An 18,293-nucleotide genomic window follows, 5' to 3' on the forward strand; every position below is an offset into this window, starting at 1 on the left:
TTTTTGGATTCATTTGTCATTCAGGAATCAGTTTTCCCCTTTGCTTTCTCTCCCCTTCACCATCGAATTACCAAAGGGTGTCTCTTCCTTTTGCCTATTTGTCTCACTGTAAGCTTTCAAGACTGTCTGGTTACATTATGCATACTTTAATTTTATTTGCTAGTATCAGTACTCTCATCTACCAGGAAGTTTGTATGTGTGTGTGGTAGTTTCACACAGGGTAACTTTCTCTTTCTGTCGCTGGTTTTATAGAAACTTTAAATGCCCTTGATCCCCTCTACTGTCTTTGCCTGCAGTGTTTCACACACTGCCCTTGATCCTCATAAAATCTCCCGGCAGGATTCCAAAAGGTCGCTTATTGGAATCTTTTTTTTTCTTTTTATATAAACAGTTGTTTTAAAGTTGGGAACTTTGTATTGTTGTGCTGAGAGCATTTATGTTTTGGGAGTTTGGGGGTTATTTTCCTACTTATTGTTCTGTATGGTTTTTTTGGAGGACATGTGGGAAGATGTGAACCTGAGTGACCACCATGGTTGGCAAGTTATGCCTCTAGCATTTCCCCATTAACAATGATGATTACTATGATTTTTATTAGATATCTTTAAGGTATCTAACAGAAGCATATAAGATTCTTCTTCATATTTTGACTTTACTAGGGGCTTTTAAATATGCAATATTAGATTGTATAAAATGTTTTTATGGCATATTTTGAGATAGTCTTGTGCTTTTTATTATTTGGTTCATGTGGTAAGTGATATTTACAGTTTTTTAATGTTGAAGAACACTTGTAATAATGTGACAAATCAAATTTGGCCATGGCGTCTTAATGTATACATACATTCCTGGATTTAGTTGAGTAATATTTTGTTTGAAATGTTTGTATCAGTGATCATGATTGAACTTAGGTACAACTTTCTTCTCTCATACTGTTCTTTTTTTCTTATTAAGGTTATTTTTATTTCACAGAATAAGTTAGGAAGTTGTCTCTGTTTTTTTTTTTTTTTTTTTTTTTTTGTGGTACGCGGGCCTCTCACTGTTGTGGCCTCTCCCGTTGTGGAGCACAGGCTCCGGACGCGCAGGCTCAGCAGCCATGGCTCACGGGCCCAGCTGCTCTGTGGCATGTGGGATCTTCCCGGACCGGGGCACGAACCCGTGTCCCCTGCATCGGCAGGCGGACTCTCAACCACTGCGCCACCAGGGAAGCCCTGTCTCTGTTTTAATATCTAGAAGAATCTGTTTATGTAGCTAGAACTCACCCCTTCATTCATTTTGACCTGCCTATCTGCATTGTTTACTCTGTAGTAAAATTCAGATTTTTCTACTTCTTCTTGAGCAAATATTATGAGCTATATTTCTTTATGCTTCTGTTTCATATACATTTTCAAATAAGTAGAATAAATTTTTATATATTTAAAACATTTTTCACTTTATGTTGGATCTGTATTTGTGTCCCTTAAAATGTCACTATCGGGTATTTTCTCATAGTTTTTATTATATTTTTAAAGAATTACCTTTTAACTTTGATCTTTTCTGTGTTTTTTTATTGTTTTTGATTATTTTGGGGGGGATTTTTGATGATCTTTCCCTACATTCCTGGGTTAGGCACTAATTACTTTCCTGCCACTCTTTTTTTAAAATTATAATTGTTTAAGACTGTAAGGACTGTGGGAGTCCTTCTTTTACTGCATGCTATCAAATTTGATACCAAGAAATCTCTTAATCATTCAGTTCAAAATATTTTAAAATGATTTCTTTAAAAAAACATGGGATATCTTAGAGTGGCTAGTTTCAAAATATAGAGAGATTTTCTATTTGTATATCTTTCAAAATTGACTTTTAAATTATTTGCCATCAGAGTGTAGTTGTTAAAATCTCTTACCATTTTAAAAATCATTTTATGGAATAGAGAATGGTCAATCTTTATGAATGTTTAATGATTTTCACATGAGAAGAATCCCTTTTCTAGTTTTGTATGCAGGATTCTACATTGCCAATATGTCCCCAAATAAAGCTTCTTGTTGTATTCTTCAAAACTTCTATACCTTAATTATTTTTATTGTGTGTTTTACTAGCTAATAGTTGAGAGAAGTGGGTTCATGTTTCTCACTATTATGTTAAATTTGCCAATCTACTGCCCTCACCCCACCCTTCTAGCCACCAGTGACTCAAAGCATGCTTTTCCTTTATAGGTATCAATGTCTTTATTTGATGCATACATATTTAGAATTGTATTTTCTTAGTAAATTGAGTATTTTATCATAATATAGTGATATTTCTATATTTAATATCATTTAATCTTAGTCTATTTTGTCTAATATTGATATAGTTAACAGCATTTTTAGTTATATATTTGATTGGCTTCCATTTCGGCACCCCTTACTTTCAATGTTTTCCTGCCCTTATAGTATATGTATGTCTCTCAAATATCATATCTAATTTTAAAACCAAATAAAAACTTTTTTGTCTTTCAACTGATGCATTCCTTTTATTAACACATATTGTAATTACTAATATAATTCTACCATGTTTTATTTTTCCAGTGTTTTTTTTTTTCCTCTTCCATTCTTTTTTTTTTTGACTAGTTGTTTAAATTTATTGTTTGTTGTTGCTATTTTTTTGTAGTTTTCTTGTCTGATGGAGTAGAAGTCACATAATCTACTTTTATTTGTTTGGTTATATTTTTAAAATTCTAATATATAATGCAAAGTTTAAAATTGATATGTGAACTGTCCTTCTGATTAATATGAATAACAAATATTTTATGCCTATTAGCCCCATTACTACTTATGTACCATTTTTGTTTACCTTTCATATTTTAGATTTGTTCTTTTTTTAATTTCCAAAATTAGACATATTATTTCATAAAAACTATCTGTTTTAATTTACCTACATATTCATTAATTTACTTACTATGTTTACTGGTTCCTTAGATGATCCTTCTGGTTTCATTTTCTCCCTTCATCCTTTAGATCTTACTCCAGTAATATCTGGTGGGATAACCTGTGCTTACCCTGTGCTTGCTTATCTGTAAATGTCATTATTTCATAATTTTTCTTGAAAGATAATTTTGAAGGGTACACCATTATATGTTGAGAGTTACTGTCAGTACTCTAAATATTTTCATTATCTTATCAAATGTTACTTCCCATCCATTTCTTCTATTTTTCTCTTATTTTTTTCCAAAAATTTTTATCCTCTTGTTTGCTCATTTTTGTGATCTCATTTTAAATTTTTTTAAAAATTTATTTATTTTTATCTATTTATTTTTGGCTGTGTTGGGTCTTTGTTGCTGTGTGTGGGCTTTCTCTAGTATCAGCGGGCAGGGGCTACTCTTCCTTGTGCTGTGTGGGCTTCTCATTGCGGTGGCTTCTCTTGTTGCAGAGCACAGTCTCTAGGCACACGGGCTTCAGTAATTGTGGTGCATGGGCTCAGTAGTTGTGGCTTGTGGGCTCTAGAGCTCAAGCTCAGTTTTGGTGCACGGGCTTAGCTGCTCCGCGGCATGTGGGATCTTCCCGGACCAGGGCTCAAACACACGTCCCTTGCATTTGTAGGCAGATTATTAACCACTGTGCCACCAGGGAAGCCCATCGTTTTTTATTTTTTAAACATTCTGTGCGTAATTAATCTATATCCTGTCATCTTATTCAAACTCCTTGTATGTTTAAAACTGCTGTTCATTGTTCCTAGAGATTATTTTTGGTATTTTGTTGTCTTGTAATTAGTATTCTTTGTCTAAGAGTTCATATCTGATTAATCTTTGCAGATAGCCTAAGGATTCTTTACTTTTTCTTGTAGTATTCTTCCATCCAGATGATTTGTGTTTGTTTCTTCCTGGAGCCAAAGGACACTACACACATGGATTCCTTTAGTCTTTTGGGTAGTCTTGAGCTTAACTTGGAGTCTTAGATTTTTTTTCTTCATGTGCAAATTCAGTTTCCTTCCACATAGTCCTAGTAATACTGATACTGAAATGTACCCTCAAAATGACTCTCCTTTTTATGTTTATTTACAATCACTATTCACAGATCTAATTTCTCTTCATGAATATGGGAGTTTGTTTTTGTAGCATCAGCTGTTTCCTTAACATCATGTATGCTCAATAGATAGATAGATACAGATATATAGAGAGATATATTCTATGCAGTTTATAGTTGTTCCCAGTGGAAGGAGCTCTCAGAGTTTCTAGTATGCCATCTTCTTCAAAGTGGTTCTATCTGGTAATAACTTTAAGCATGTCCATATTCATTAACAAGTATGTTTGAGTAATTTCTATGAACTAAGAAACTCACTTGGCTCTAAGTATATCTTGGTCAATGAAATAGACATGATCAGTTTCCTGCAGCTTACAGTCTAATGTTAGAATAATAAAAATTAGCAGGAAACAAACATATAAATATATGGGTTTTCAAGGGCTTTTATGCTTAAGTATTATGAACAGGATGCTAAAAATATTTGGTAAAAAGGATAATGCTGGAAATTTCTCTCAAATTAGACCCAAAATTTGTACCACTTAACAGGTTTCTGCAGCACTAAGAGTTTGTACATAGTTTCGTATTATCATTCCAATTTTTAGATTGTTATTATCACTGCATATGCCAGTCTTTCCCTTGGTTAACGGGGATCTTACTACCTGTTTATGCTAGAGTCTAGAACCAATGTCAGGAAGTATTTTAGATTGTAAAAATGTATATATTTTACTATATATATTTATGTCCTTAGCACTTTTAGAATCTTTTTTGATCTTCAGGCATTAGAGTTGCACAGATTCAGGTTGTATGTCTAGACTACATTTACTAGCTCTTTAACATTGCTAAATCTTTTGAAACCTGTCTTCTCATTAGTGAAATTGGGTGAATAATAACTCCCTGTCAGGATTTTTATAGAGGCTAAATTGGAGTCCAGGAGTAGAGGGGGAGAGAGAGGAACAAGGGAGATTCAAACTATTTTCGGTCCCATTCTGTGAGGTAGCTAAGTATAATGATTCAGATCCATAAGCTCGAGGATTAAATGGGTTAAGGAATTTTATCTGTGCCATTTATTAGTTGTGTGATATCAGACAAGTTACTAAACTTCTTTGTGATTCTATTCACCATATGTAAAATAAGAATAATAGTGTATTCTTCATAAGATTATTTGGAATATTAAATAAGTAAATATTTAATAAAGTACTTAAAATACCAGTAGACAGAAATAACCAATATCTAAATATAGATAATATTGAATAATATTATAACAGTTCACCTATATGGTATTTTTATTGTTTGCTCCTTGTAAATCATCTATCAATGTTTTCCACTTTATTGAATAATAGTCTTTAGATGATGAAATTTACTAATAATTATACTTATTTGTATTTGTTACAACTATTCTCAGGAAATTATATTGTGGTTATATTATGGAATCATGTAAAATTATATCTGTTTTCTTTCATTTAAATATATTGAAATAAGTAATATTCTTCTGGCCTTATCCTGCAACCTTCTTAAGATCAGCATCTCCTCACCTCCCCCGCAGTGATCAGTTCAATGTAATCATTTTTCACAGCAGTTACACAGACTGTAAAGGTTGGCTCACCTTCTCAAATGTATCCCTGACAAGTCCTGATGGTTTAATGTACTGTGGCAATTTTTATGCTTCCCATCAAATCATAAAAATTCCCTAATCATAGTCTCCTTTGGTTTGGATGTTTCATGTAAGCATATTTGTGGCAATTGTGAGTCTCCTCTCTCTCAGCTATTTTGATCTTGTTATTTTAGTTCTTCCACATTAAACACACTTTTTATAGTGTATTATATTTATTTATTTTTATTGAAGTTTAGTTGACTTATAATGTTTCAGGTGTATAGAAAAGTGATTCAGTTTATATATATACACACACACACACACACACACACACACACATAAAAAAGAAATAATTTGTGTTGAGTTAATTCCTTGTCAAATAATACTTATTTTACTATCAGATGATTAAAAGTTTTTTTCTCTCTGATGAAATGCTAAAGGAGAAGCTAAAAGAAAATGAAAGGGCCAATAGAATATTTATTAAGGGTAGTGATGAATGCACTAATAATATTAGAGTTGTTAAAGCCATTGTATTATAAGCATATCTTAATTGACACGTGGCTATAATCATTCATGTTTATGTATTTAGTATTTAAATTGTCTATGATGACTTTAATATATGTATACGTGGTTTTAAAATTTCTTATCATAAAGGTTATTTTTGGCTCAACATTTTAGATGGACAATTTTGGCTTATAAGTGTGGTAAGGGAGAATATTGAAATATTGAAATTGGCCAAATTTCTATGAAAATTTAGATTTTTAATTCTTAAAAACATGCAATAAATACCCTAATTTACATATTTTAGATGTTAATTTATTTTCAGACAGTTTGATAAAGATGTTTTTACAACTTTAAAAAACTCTTGAGTTTTTTCTAAAAAAATTTTTTTTTAATATTCCAAACACATTAGAATTACATCTATTTTCAAAATTTACTTAAAATGATACTGTACAAATGGTGGCTGATCACCTGTTATTCTAAAGCACTCACATGATTTTAAGAACTCTATTTGATGCACCAGGGTCTTCTCTTTATAATGTCAATTCCTTAGTAATAGAAAGCAGATTACCTTATTTAGTCCAGAAGCAATTCCATACTAATCAGGAGCAGTGGGTGCTATCAATTGTACCAGTAGAATCTCTCTTGATTGTGTTCCTTGTCCATCTCAGTGACTGGAAGTTAGAATTACCCTTCATTGTTGTAGAAAACAGAGAAAAAGAACAAATTGGCCATTAATTTGCTACTTCATGATTATTTTTCACTACAACAGAGTTAACTTAAAAGAAAGATGTGAGTCAAATGTCATTCAAGACTTAAATTTAGGATTGGTCCCCAAAGAGATACTGCCTCCCAGAGTGGACTCTTGTTAAAAATATTGAGCTGGCAGTGCAAGAGAAAGTGAAGGCAGTTTGTAGGAACCATTATTGACACTGGTGTCCTAAATTTATAAAATAATAGTGATCTAAGAAGAAAAAAAATCAGATGAACTAATTAAAAGTTTAAAAATAGGGCTTCCCTGGTGGCGCAGTGGTTGAGAATCCGCCTGCTCATGCAGGGGACACGGGTTTGTGCCCCGGTCCGGGAAGATCCCACATGTCGCGGAGCAGCTGGGCCCGTGAGCCATGGCTGCTGAGCCTGCACGTCCGGAACCTGTGCTCCGCAAAGGGAGAGGCCACAACAGTGAGAGGCCCGCGTACCGCAAAAAAATCAAAAAACAAAACAAAATAACAACAACAAAAAATAATAATAATAGTAAAAGTAAATAGGTATAAATACCTTTAGAGTGTTAACAATTGCCAGGGGCAAGTTTATGGTTTAAATGATTAGTAGAGCTGAATTTCTCTTTATGCTGAATGAACAAATCGATTAAGAGAAAAGAAGATAAGAGTTAGTTTATAATTTCAGAGGGGAAAAAAAAGGCCAATCAAAACTTAATTGGATCCATTTAGAAGAAAAAGGATAAACAAGGTACTAAAAAGGCAGTAGTAATTAAGAAGGCATTTAAGGATTAATACAATATACTTTAATATTGTATGTCTCAGGGTAATCAAATCAGACCTAATTTAGACTTTGAAGACTGCAATTAGGAAAAATTTCCACTAATAAGCAAAATCCTTTCAAATTGTTTATTTCTGGAGAGGAAATGTGAAGCCTTGCTGAATACCATTCAGGAAATAAATTGTCGGGTCCAGATGGTTATTCAATACTGCTGCATAAGGAAAAAAAAAAAAGACACTGGAATAAATTTCCTTTTATCAGTCATGCTTATAATCAGTTCTTGTTTTAAGAGCTTCTTCCGTTTTCCATGAGTGAGACCTGAGGGCTTATTCAAAAGATATATGGAGATCATTTTGCTTCAGCTTTGACAAAGCAAACTACTATTTGAGTTTGAGGATCTAAGATTCTAGCCCTGATTTTGAACTGGAAAATGAACAGTAGTCTTCCCATTTTCACAAGAATTTTGTTTAACTGCAAGTTATTTTAATAATCTTTGCAGCCTATAACTCATTATGTAGAAATATCTGTGAGTGTTCCATTGCTAAGAGAATGTTTTGCAAAGTGGGACCCCCCCCCAAACCACTTGCAGCAAAATCATGTGGGAATGCTTGACAAAGTGCAGATTACCACTTCCCCTTCCTACCCCACTGATATGCCGATTCTGGCTGATATGCTGGAAATGCACGTTTTGGTAAGCATCGCAAATGATTCAGAAGCATACTTGTGTTTGAAAACCACCTCTCTAAGCATTGCCAGGATTTACCAGCTACTACAAACTGATTGTCCAGACGTTGCTTGGGTCATTTGGCCTTCACTGTCAGCACTTGATCATTTCTTAAAATCCTTGGACTATTAAATGAATTCACATTTAAGGATAGAACCATTTCGTAAGTAGAAAATTATACTACTACATATAATTAAAATAATAATTCCTTACATTTGTTACTGATGTCTATGAAATGGGTGAACATACACTGTCTCATGACATTCATGGAAACCAGTGATTGAAGGAGGGGAGGTTTTTCTGGCTCTGGTCACAATATTCATATTTGGTACTTTATTTAGACACTGTTAAGTTCTTTAAGAAAAGTAAAATATCTCATTGGCAAGTGAGGCTGAGATATGTTAATTATGAATGTAAGACTCTCAGAAGGTTTAGGAAAGGAATAGAACTTGAGTAGGATATAGAAATATTTGGAGCTTTGACAGAGGTGGAAATGGCTGAAGAAGGTACTGCTGCAAGAAAAATTAACATAAGAAAAAATACGAAAGTTAGAGAAGTGGAGTTGGCGCTTACTATCGTGAGTCGTCAGTTACTAATGAAGCACATGGACATGGAGAAAAGGGAGTGAAGAGGAAATAAAGCTATTACGAATCATAAAGTAATCATAAGCTAATCTTAGAGGCCAAGCTAGGGAATTTGTATCCCAGTTTGTTTGTACTTTATGAGTAAACATGAAGTATGTTTAAAGAGAAATTTGGGTTTTGTTTATTTTCAAAAAATACTAATAAAAATGTTTATTAGTAGTTCAAACAACCCATTACCAGGCCTTTTTCCTGTGCTTCATATGCAACAAGGTATCCATGGAAAGGGAGAAAAACAATTAAGGAAAAAATGAGGTGGGAGAGGACTCTGATATTGGTTTTAACATTCTAGTTAGATCATTCTGACATTTCTACAGTATTAGCTCAACCATGTCTTGCTTTTAGAATGGCCATGTTTTGAATTCATTGAGGATGAAAGAAACTAGATTTAGGATTGAAGGGCTACTGCTACTGTGTAGTTGAAATAAAATAAAGACCTTAGCTAGAATATCATAAGCCAAAAAATAAGACTTACGGAGAATGATTAACAAAATTTGCCAGCTGATTAAATACAAGATTGATGGTTAAAATCCACATTCCATTATTAGTAGTAGTAGTAGAAGGAGGAATAGTAGTAACATTTGGTTATTGTTTTTAACTACTGTCATTTTTTTTGGTAAAATTTAATTGTGTGTAACTTTAAAATTTTAACTTTTAAAAGGAGAAAGAGAAACCACACAAACTCTCACCAGACAGAGGCAATATTCTAGAAGTTGAACATTCTCTCTATGAAAGGTAGACAGATTACACAAGTGGGATCCTAATTTATGGACTGTTTTGGAAACAGCTTTTATCATGCTACAATATGCCACAGACATATTCATGTATCAATAAATATTATCCTTTTGAATGGCTGCACAATACACCGTTTTATAAAGGATCCATTTTTTTTTATTTAACATCTTTTTTGGAGTATAATTGCTTTACAATGTTGTGTTAGTTTCTGCTGTATAACAAAGTGATTCAGCTATATGTATACATACATCCCCATATTCCCTCCCTCTTGCGTCTCCCTCCCACCCTCCCTATCCCACCCCTCTAGGTGGTCACAAAGCGCGGAGCTGATCTCCCTGTGCTATGCGGCTGCTTCCCACTAGCTATCCCCTTTATGCTTGGTAGTGTATATATGTCCATGCCACTCTCTCACTTCGTCCCAGTTTACCCTTCCCCCTCCCCGTGTCCTCAGGTCCATTCTCTAATTCTGTGTCTTTATTCCTGTCCTGCCCCTAGGTTCATCAGAACCTTTTTTTTTTTTTTTAGTTTCCATATATATGTGTTAGCATACGTTATTTGCTTTTCTCTTTCTGACTTACTTCACTCTGTATGACAGACTCTAGGTCCATGGGATCAATATTTTCATTAGCCAGTCCATTACCAATGAACATTTGATTGCTTCTCTTTTCTTTGATGTTATGAATAGAGCTTGAGTTAATAGTCCCGTACATATTTATTCTGTGAGTATAAATGCTTGAATGAAGAATTTTTGTGTCAAAGAGTATACATATTTGACACGTGAATAGCTATTGAAGAACTTCACTCCAGATAATTTATAACAACTCACTGACATTTTATTGTTTTGTATATAACAGCATCTGCTTCTTTAAAAGTTGAAAAGTTGAATGACTTTGGTTCCTTCATATCTTTTCCCCTTCCTCTTTATGGAGTTCATATCCATTCTTTGGTTATTAAAACAATTAAAAAATAAACATTTGAAATATGCTTTATCACTTCAGTGAAATTACCAATCAAATGCTCAGAGTATGTTCCCTGGAATTTTGGTGGACAGAGTTCCTAGTTTACTTCAGTACTGTGAAAGAAATACTTCATTGAAACATCAATCATTTGAAGACTTTACTTTTATATCAGTATCTTTAATGTAATCTAGGAATAGACAGAAATTTTGAGGTGTCTCATATGTGAGATATGGGTTTGTGGCTGAAAGAGAATGGGCCTTGACATCTGTCAGACCCAGGTTTGAACCCTTGCCCCATCCAGTATCTGAGGAATTCTAAATAAGGTATTTTACTTCATGTAATCTCACTGTCTTCTGCTGAATATTTAGCATCTCATATATGTCAGAAAGTAAGAACATAGTAAGAAATCAGTAAATGTTAGTTTTCCTTCTTTTGTGTTCCAGCACAGTGAACATTTTATATATTTTTGATATTAAATGAAAACAATCTTTTGTCTCCTCTAAAAATGTTCTACTCTGATGTGATCTTGTTTAGCAACTATATTGTAAATGTATACAGCTCAAACAGATTGAGGAGAAATATTAATACTGTATATCTGTGTCTTCTTTCTAAGTCTGTTGATTATTTGTGGTTTTTAACCCATCCTAAGGCTTTTATCCCTAACTGGAAAGTTGGCTATTCAACTTTTTGAGTCAGAACACTATTCTCTAAAGTTGTCACTTTCTGAGTAATTCTTCTCCCTTGCCCCCTACACACACACACACACACACACACACACACACACACACACACTATGCCCTTTCTTTTGTATAGTTCAGCTTAATATAAACAAATATGCACACGTGAAGAGAAGAGTGAGAAGAGTGATACTATTGCATTACTTGCTCATGTTTAAGAATTTGAGTAAGAAGGCTAACAAAACATAAAAAGAAAGTTCTAACTGAAATCAATTGTAAACTATAATTTTTTATACTAAAGACTGGGGAAAACTTTTTTGTGCTTACACAGATCTAATATACTCTAGTTTCAGGAAGCTAAAGGTTACTAGTTAAAAAGCTTTCTGGGATAGAAGGTTTCTCATTAATATACAACAAAGGTAGAAAGTACTTGTTCACTGAGTTTTATTCAGTTTATGACATGGACTGCAAGCCTCCTTCAAAAGGAGATTCTGCTTGACTAATAATACATTAGCAGTAATCCAGTGATCTGTCCATGCATTAAGGATACAATTTATTTTTCTACTGATCAGTTCTTTTCCTAGTAAAACGAATTGTCTAATTTTTGATAGAACTGTCTAACAAAAGACCTTTGTGGATGAAATTGACAGACCTTATAGGGTTAAGTTTAGTTTCAATGTTTAAATTAGAAACCCTTGTATTAGGATTAAAATGGAGAAAGAGCTGATCCAATTGCATGTCCGAGCAGATATGTCAAATCTGGTTTCTTATGAGCATTGAATTCTAGCGTAGTTCATAAATGTAGTTAATATATGAGAAGAGAAGCGATTCTTAAAGGCTGAAGAAATATTAGATTATCCTTACTCTATCCTTTAGAAAAAGATTCTTATATTGTTGTATCAATAATTATGCCTCCGTAGCAATTATTAAGCTCATTGATGGTTATTACTATCAATAATAATTACTGAATGTACTAATGGTGAAGACTTACATCTTTAATTATTTTTTAAATTTTAAATATGTGTAGGAGACTCTTTATGAACAGTTCAGAGATTTTCTTCTCCTTAAATTCATATCTTTCCTTTTCTTACATATGTCTGTGTAAATGTTTGTATGCATATATATGAATAGTCCACTTAAAATAATTGTACTTAATGTAATCTGATGTAGATAAAAGCTGTTTTGCACTGAAATGCATGATGTAGTATCTATAAATAATGAATTCTCTGAGTTTCTAAAGGTTTATCTTTAAAAGTACCCAAACTCAGCTACCACACTAGTAAAAAAAAAAAAATTGTTTGTGAACTTTGCTTTCGACATCTAAAGTATGAATTCAGTCAGATGGGGTAGAGGTGAGAGAGTGGCATGGACATATATACACTACCAAGCATAAAGTGGATAGCTAGTGGGAAGCAGCCGCATAGCACAGGGAGATCAGCTCCGTGCTTTGTGACCACCTAGAGGGGTGGGATAGGGAGGGTGGGAGGGAGGGAGACGCAGGAGGGAAGAGATATGGGAACATGTGTATATGTATAACTGATTCGCTTTGTTATAAAGCAGAAACTAACACACAATTGTAAAGCAATTATACTCCAATAAAGATGTTAAAAAAAACTGTCAATCAAAACCATTAAAAGACAATGCTAATTATCATATATATATTCTTGCTTAATATTTACAGGTCTGTGAAACATTCATTATTGTGTCACTTTTACCAATGAACACATTAAAAATCAAGTTTAGGTCTTAATGATCATTCAGATATGAAAGAGGAAGAAGAGAGATATAATTTATGACATCCATGTTTTTTACTTAAGCAAACTGGATGATTACATTCCTTATTAATATAGGCCAGGCTAGAGTAGCAATTTGTTAGGGTTGGAAGTATAACTAGGTTTGGCTTATGTTTGAGCTGCCTTTGAGAAGACTGATAAAGAAGTTAAGTGGATAACTATTACTACTAGTCTGGGCAGAATTTCTATCTTAAAACTATCTTACTGTGGTGATGTAGTCACTTTTTTTTTTGTTTACACTGAATTATGTATGTCTTTACTAAGTATTACTGTGAAATTAAGTTTATTAATATACCTAGTAACTTCAAATATAGATATTTATTTATTGGTTGTATTTCATATGTTATTCAGCATAATTAGTTAATCCTATTTAAAAATGATATTTCTTCTCCATGACATTGTTGAGTACTGGAGAGATGGAAAGGGTGAAGTAGTCTAATGATATCAGCCCACTCCAACATTTAACTTCAAGTTTGAGCTTTTGATTATCATAAGATTGCTAGTTATAACATCCACATGCATCTAAACACATGTGCTAGCTTCTGTTTAATATCAAATCAAATTTTGCTATTTATACATTGGCAAATTAGATAGGCATTGCATTATATGAGTTTACAAAATATGTTTAAATAAACTCATAAATAAAGTGAAAAAATAAATCTGATTGTTACCTAATTTTAAAGTAGGTGAGATTTATTTATTCTTCTGATAACCACGTCAGTGGAAATAAACACAACTAAAAGTCTGGTCTCAAGCACTCTACAGTCTAGAAGGGGATAAAATGTGTACACAACTAACTGTGAACCAAGGTAGACTTAGATGAGCATCGTATGAAAGACCAAGATCCAAGTGGTTTTGATGTCTTGGTCCAATCTCATCTATGGATTAATTTATGTAATTCTAAAAAAGGAAAAATTTTCGGTAGTTATGCATGGTCTAGTCATTTTAGACATTTTACTTTGTTTTTAGGAATCTTACTTTGTATGGAGCGATTGAAAGTGTTTTTCCAGCCTTTTCATTGTGATACTACTCAGATATTTTATTAGAAGTGGAAACATTATTACTTCATATGACATAAAAAAAATAAGGAATACTGTAGCAAAATTCAGCTCTCATATCCTTGTTGATGGTTTTCTCCATACGTTATTGCTTATTTATAGCACAGAACGTTTTCTCTTAAAGAGAAGCCTATTGCTGTTGTAGCATAATGTGGTACAACTAAAATGATGATGACTGCATTCCTTCGAGAAATGCAACTGCAGTTTCCAATTTAACTACCTAAGGTGTACATTTGAACAATTTTCTTTTTCTACTGCACATAGAGTTGAATGTCACTTTCATAATAATTTGATAATAGGTTTGCTATGATCCTCTGCATAGGAGGTTCAGTGATAATATATGTAAATACTGAAACTGAGACTTTGCCTTCCCAGTCTCTCAAGATATTTTATAACTATATGAAATATTCAGAATACTACAGTTCTTTATTATTGAATAGAAGAATGCTGTTAGTAATTTCTTATGTAGAATGGCAATATTTGACTACTTCTGTAAAATCAAGCATTAATATTCTTAAAATTAGATCAATAATCGTAAGGTATTATATATCATAGATATGTTGTATGTTAGTGTGTGTATATATAGTGCCAATTAGTATTACATAATATATACATTCACACACATATGCACATGTGTGCATATTTTTTGTTTTTTTAAGCCAAGCTGAAGGAGGCACTCAAATCTCCTGATTCCCACAGGGTCTTCTGCCTCTCCTTAAGACCCTTCTCTCCCTTCCTTCTTTCCCCCTTCCCTCCCTCTTTCTATCCTTCCCTCCCTTCTTTCTACCCTTTCTTCTTTCCTTACATGATTAAAGTGTAAATGATATATCACTCCTCTTCAAATACTGTTGGGTGACTTGTGCTATGTGCAAGAAACTAGATGAATAGTGAGAAAAAGTTAGATATGTTTTCCTTGTTTTCATGGAACTTGAGATGCTGGAAAGACAACGTGAACAAATAAAGCATATATAAGTATTATAGAGGTAGAATAAGTATTCCACATTGTCTGTGAAAACACAGCTTAATAGCATTGTTAAATGGTAGCCATTATTTGTCCATAGAAAATAAAATTGCTTCTAGGTTAAAGCACTAGAAAATGATTTGAAAAACATTTGAAAAAGAGTGAGATGAGACAGTACAGTGTTTCAGTTTTTAAAGTACACAGTTTAATTCATTTGAAGTTATTGTTTTAAAATACTACTTTTGGGTTACTGGATAGTATTTTTATAGAATCAGTTTTACTTATTTATGTAAAATGGAGGTGTTAATTAGAAAATTGTGTGTGTAGAAGTGAGAAAGGTAGAGGTCCTTCTGGATTCTTTATGAAACATCTGAATATTCGCCCATTGAAAATACATAGCATACATTTTATATTTAAGTTATGCTCCCACATAGAGGGAAACTATTTAATGTATTAGTGTTCAGCTTTTTCTTTTTGATGGAAAGAGCTATATTTCTTTGGGGAAATTTATGTGGTGATTCATCAGTAACAAGACTGCGTGCTAGATAATTAACTGAATAAAAATTATGTTCCTATGAAACTACCCATGAAGTCTTTAAAATTCTTAGTTATTGAAAGTTGCTATTTAAATATGACACGTAATGATGACAGGGTAATGAATCCCAGCACTGGAAAAATAGAACTTTCCAATGCAGGTCTGAGTTTATTATAGTGGAAAGGAGGGAAAAACCTATGAGGGTATTTGAGTTTTTCTAAAATTGTTGGTTTTCTACACATAATCTGGGTATATGTTGGAATACAAGCAAGGTAAGACACTGAAAATCACTTTATTACATGCCTGAATATGTGAAGCCCAAAACTTGTGAACTCTTTCAAGATCCTGATAAAATGTTATTTTTCATCTCTCACATAAACTAAGAAATTTCAGTTTCTTAGGATGGTTACATAAATGATCACGTTAGTGCAACTCTCTGTTTCAGAAAGCACAGAGCATGTCACAGAGTTACATGTTCACCTTGGCTTTTCTTTCCTACATCCCACATCCCAAGCACAACCCATATCTAGAATTTGAGAAATACTGTAAAGTAAACTGTTTAAAACCCCACCATTGTCACCATCTCTACTGTCCCATAAGCTCATGCTTGGATACTGAAATAACCTTTTAACCTGTCTCCTTGCTAGCACCTTTGATTGTATCCTTGCCTCTGTATTGTCTGTTCTCCACAGAGACAAAATGATCCTGTTAACATATGAATCAAACCATGTCACTCCTCCACTCTGAACCCTCCAGTGGCTTCCAATCTGACTTAAAATAAATTCCAAAATCTTTAGGTTCTTGTGCCCAGGTACTTCTGTAATCTGTCTGCTTTCGTTCTCCTTTTCACCAGTTATCAATTACATGAAATTTTTTGAAGTACAAATATGTTGTTAGCACCTCACAATTAGGCCAAACAAATGAAAGGCAAATACCCATCTTTTTTTTTTTTTTTTGCAGTACGCGGGCCTCTCACTGTTGTGGCCTCTCCCGTTGTGGAGCACAGGCTCCGGTGATGCAGGCTCAGCGGCCATGGCTCACGGGCCCAGCCGCTCCACGGCATGTGGGATCTTCCCAAACCGGGGCACGAACCCGTGTCCCCTGCATCGGCAGGCAGACTCTCAACCACTGCGCCACCAGGGAAGCCCCCCATCTTTTTAATTTAATGTGAACCATTTTAAAAAGCAGCTGGGACCAGATTCATTTACTGCCTTGGATATTCTTATTTGGTCAATAGGTTGTTTCCTTTAAATAATGTGGAAGTTACGGTCATTAAATAAAAAGGTAGCACCTGTAACATGTAGAGAATTTGATGTGATCTCACAAAAAATATTGCTGGCTGGAAGTATTCTGGAAGCAAATAATTTGGCAAGGTTCAAAAGGAAATTAAGCATAAAAGTAAAATGGGTTCTACTTGCCTGGATTAAATATGTAAGGACATTCAAGTCCCATTTTCTCTTTAGGTCAGGGAGAAGTGTCCCACCATATCATGCTATACTGCCCGATTAAGTGCTCTATGGAGGGTTTGCGGATTTGCCTTACTTTAAATCACGTTGTAGTGACCACTACCACAGGGAGGATGATTCCCTTCCGTTGGTTTGTTGCAGTGGTGTAAGCCTATGGTCCTAGGTGAATGTATGCTTTGTATGTCTTTCAAGTCGTATTGTTAGGAGGAAAAAACTCTGCCAGGGCAGCTTCCCTGGTGGCGCAGTGGTTAAGAATCCGCCTGTCAATGCAGGGGACACGGGTTCGAGCCCTGGTCCGGGAAGATCCCACATGCCGCGGAGCAACTAAGCCCATGCGTCACAACCACTGAGCCTGTGTGCGCGCCTAGAGCCGGTGCTCCGCAACAAGAGAAGCCACCGCAATGAGAAGCCCGCACACCACAGCGAAGAGCAGCCCCCGCTCGCCGCAACTAAAGAAAGCCCGTGCAGCAACAAAGACCCAACGCAGCCATAAATTAATTAATTAATTAATTAAAAAAAAAAAACAAAAAACCTCTGCCAATAAAAAGACAAGGATGCAATTATCAACAAGTAATTTTGGTCTCTTATTTTCTAGACAGCAAACATTTGAAATCATAATTCATTAATTTTTATTATAATGGTGATCTTTCTTTCATTTTCTTTCTTTTCACATTACATAGCTGGAAGATCAGATGTTTCATTTATTCATTTAGTCAAATTATTTTCCAAGCACCTATTTATTATATATCAGTCTCTCTGCTAGGCATTTGGGATTCAACATTATTAATAGTCAAAGTAATTGAGTGTACACTAGGCACCAGACATGGTGCTAAAATCTTGGCCTAATTTTCTCGCTTAAGTTCTTATTTATTTTTTTATATGATAGATTTTATTTTTCTAGAGAGTATTTGGATTCACAGCAGAAGTGAGAGGAAAGTGCAGATAGTTCCTAGAGTCCTCTGTAAACCCACAACTTCTCCCACTATCCACATCTCTCACCAGAGTGGTACATTTGTTACAAGTGATAAACCATTACCAACCAAAGTCCATAGTTTACAGTGAGTTATACCTTCTATGGCTTTTGACGAATGTTTAATGACATGTATCACCATTAAAGTATACAGGATCATTTCACTGCTCTCAAATTTTTCTGTGTTCCACCTATTTATTCCTGTCTCCCC

General features: G+C 34.0%; 1 protein-coding gene across 8 annotated transcripts in view; it reads left to right on the forward strand.

Moving 5' to 3' along the window:
* The window catches only part of PTPRD (protein tyrosine phosphatase receptor type D), a 2,000,866-nt gene that overhangs the window by 720,058 nt on the left and 1,262,515 nt on the right, over window positions 1-18,293 (forward strand). The gene's annotated exons all lie outside the window — the stretch shown is intronic.

This window comes from Monodon monoceros, unplaced genomic scaffold, assembly GCF_005190385.1.
Source record: "Monodon monoceros isolate NGI ecotype Baffin Bay Population unplaced genomic scaffold, NGI_Narwhal_1 Super_Scaffold_5, whole genome shotgun sequence".
Lineage (NCBI taxonomy): Eukaryota > Metazoa > Chordata > Mammalia > Artiodactyla > Monodontidae > Monodon > Monodon monoceros.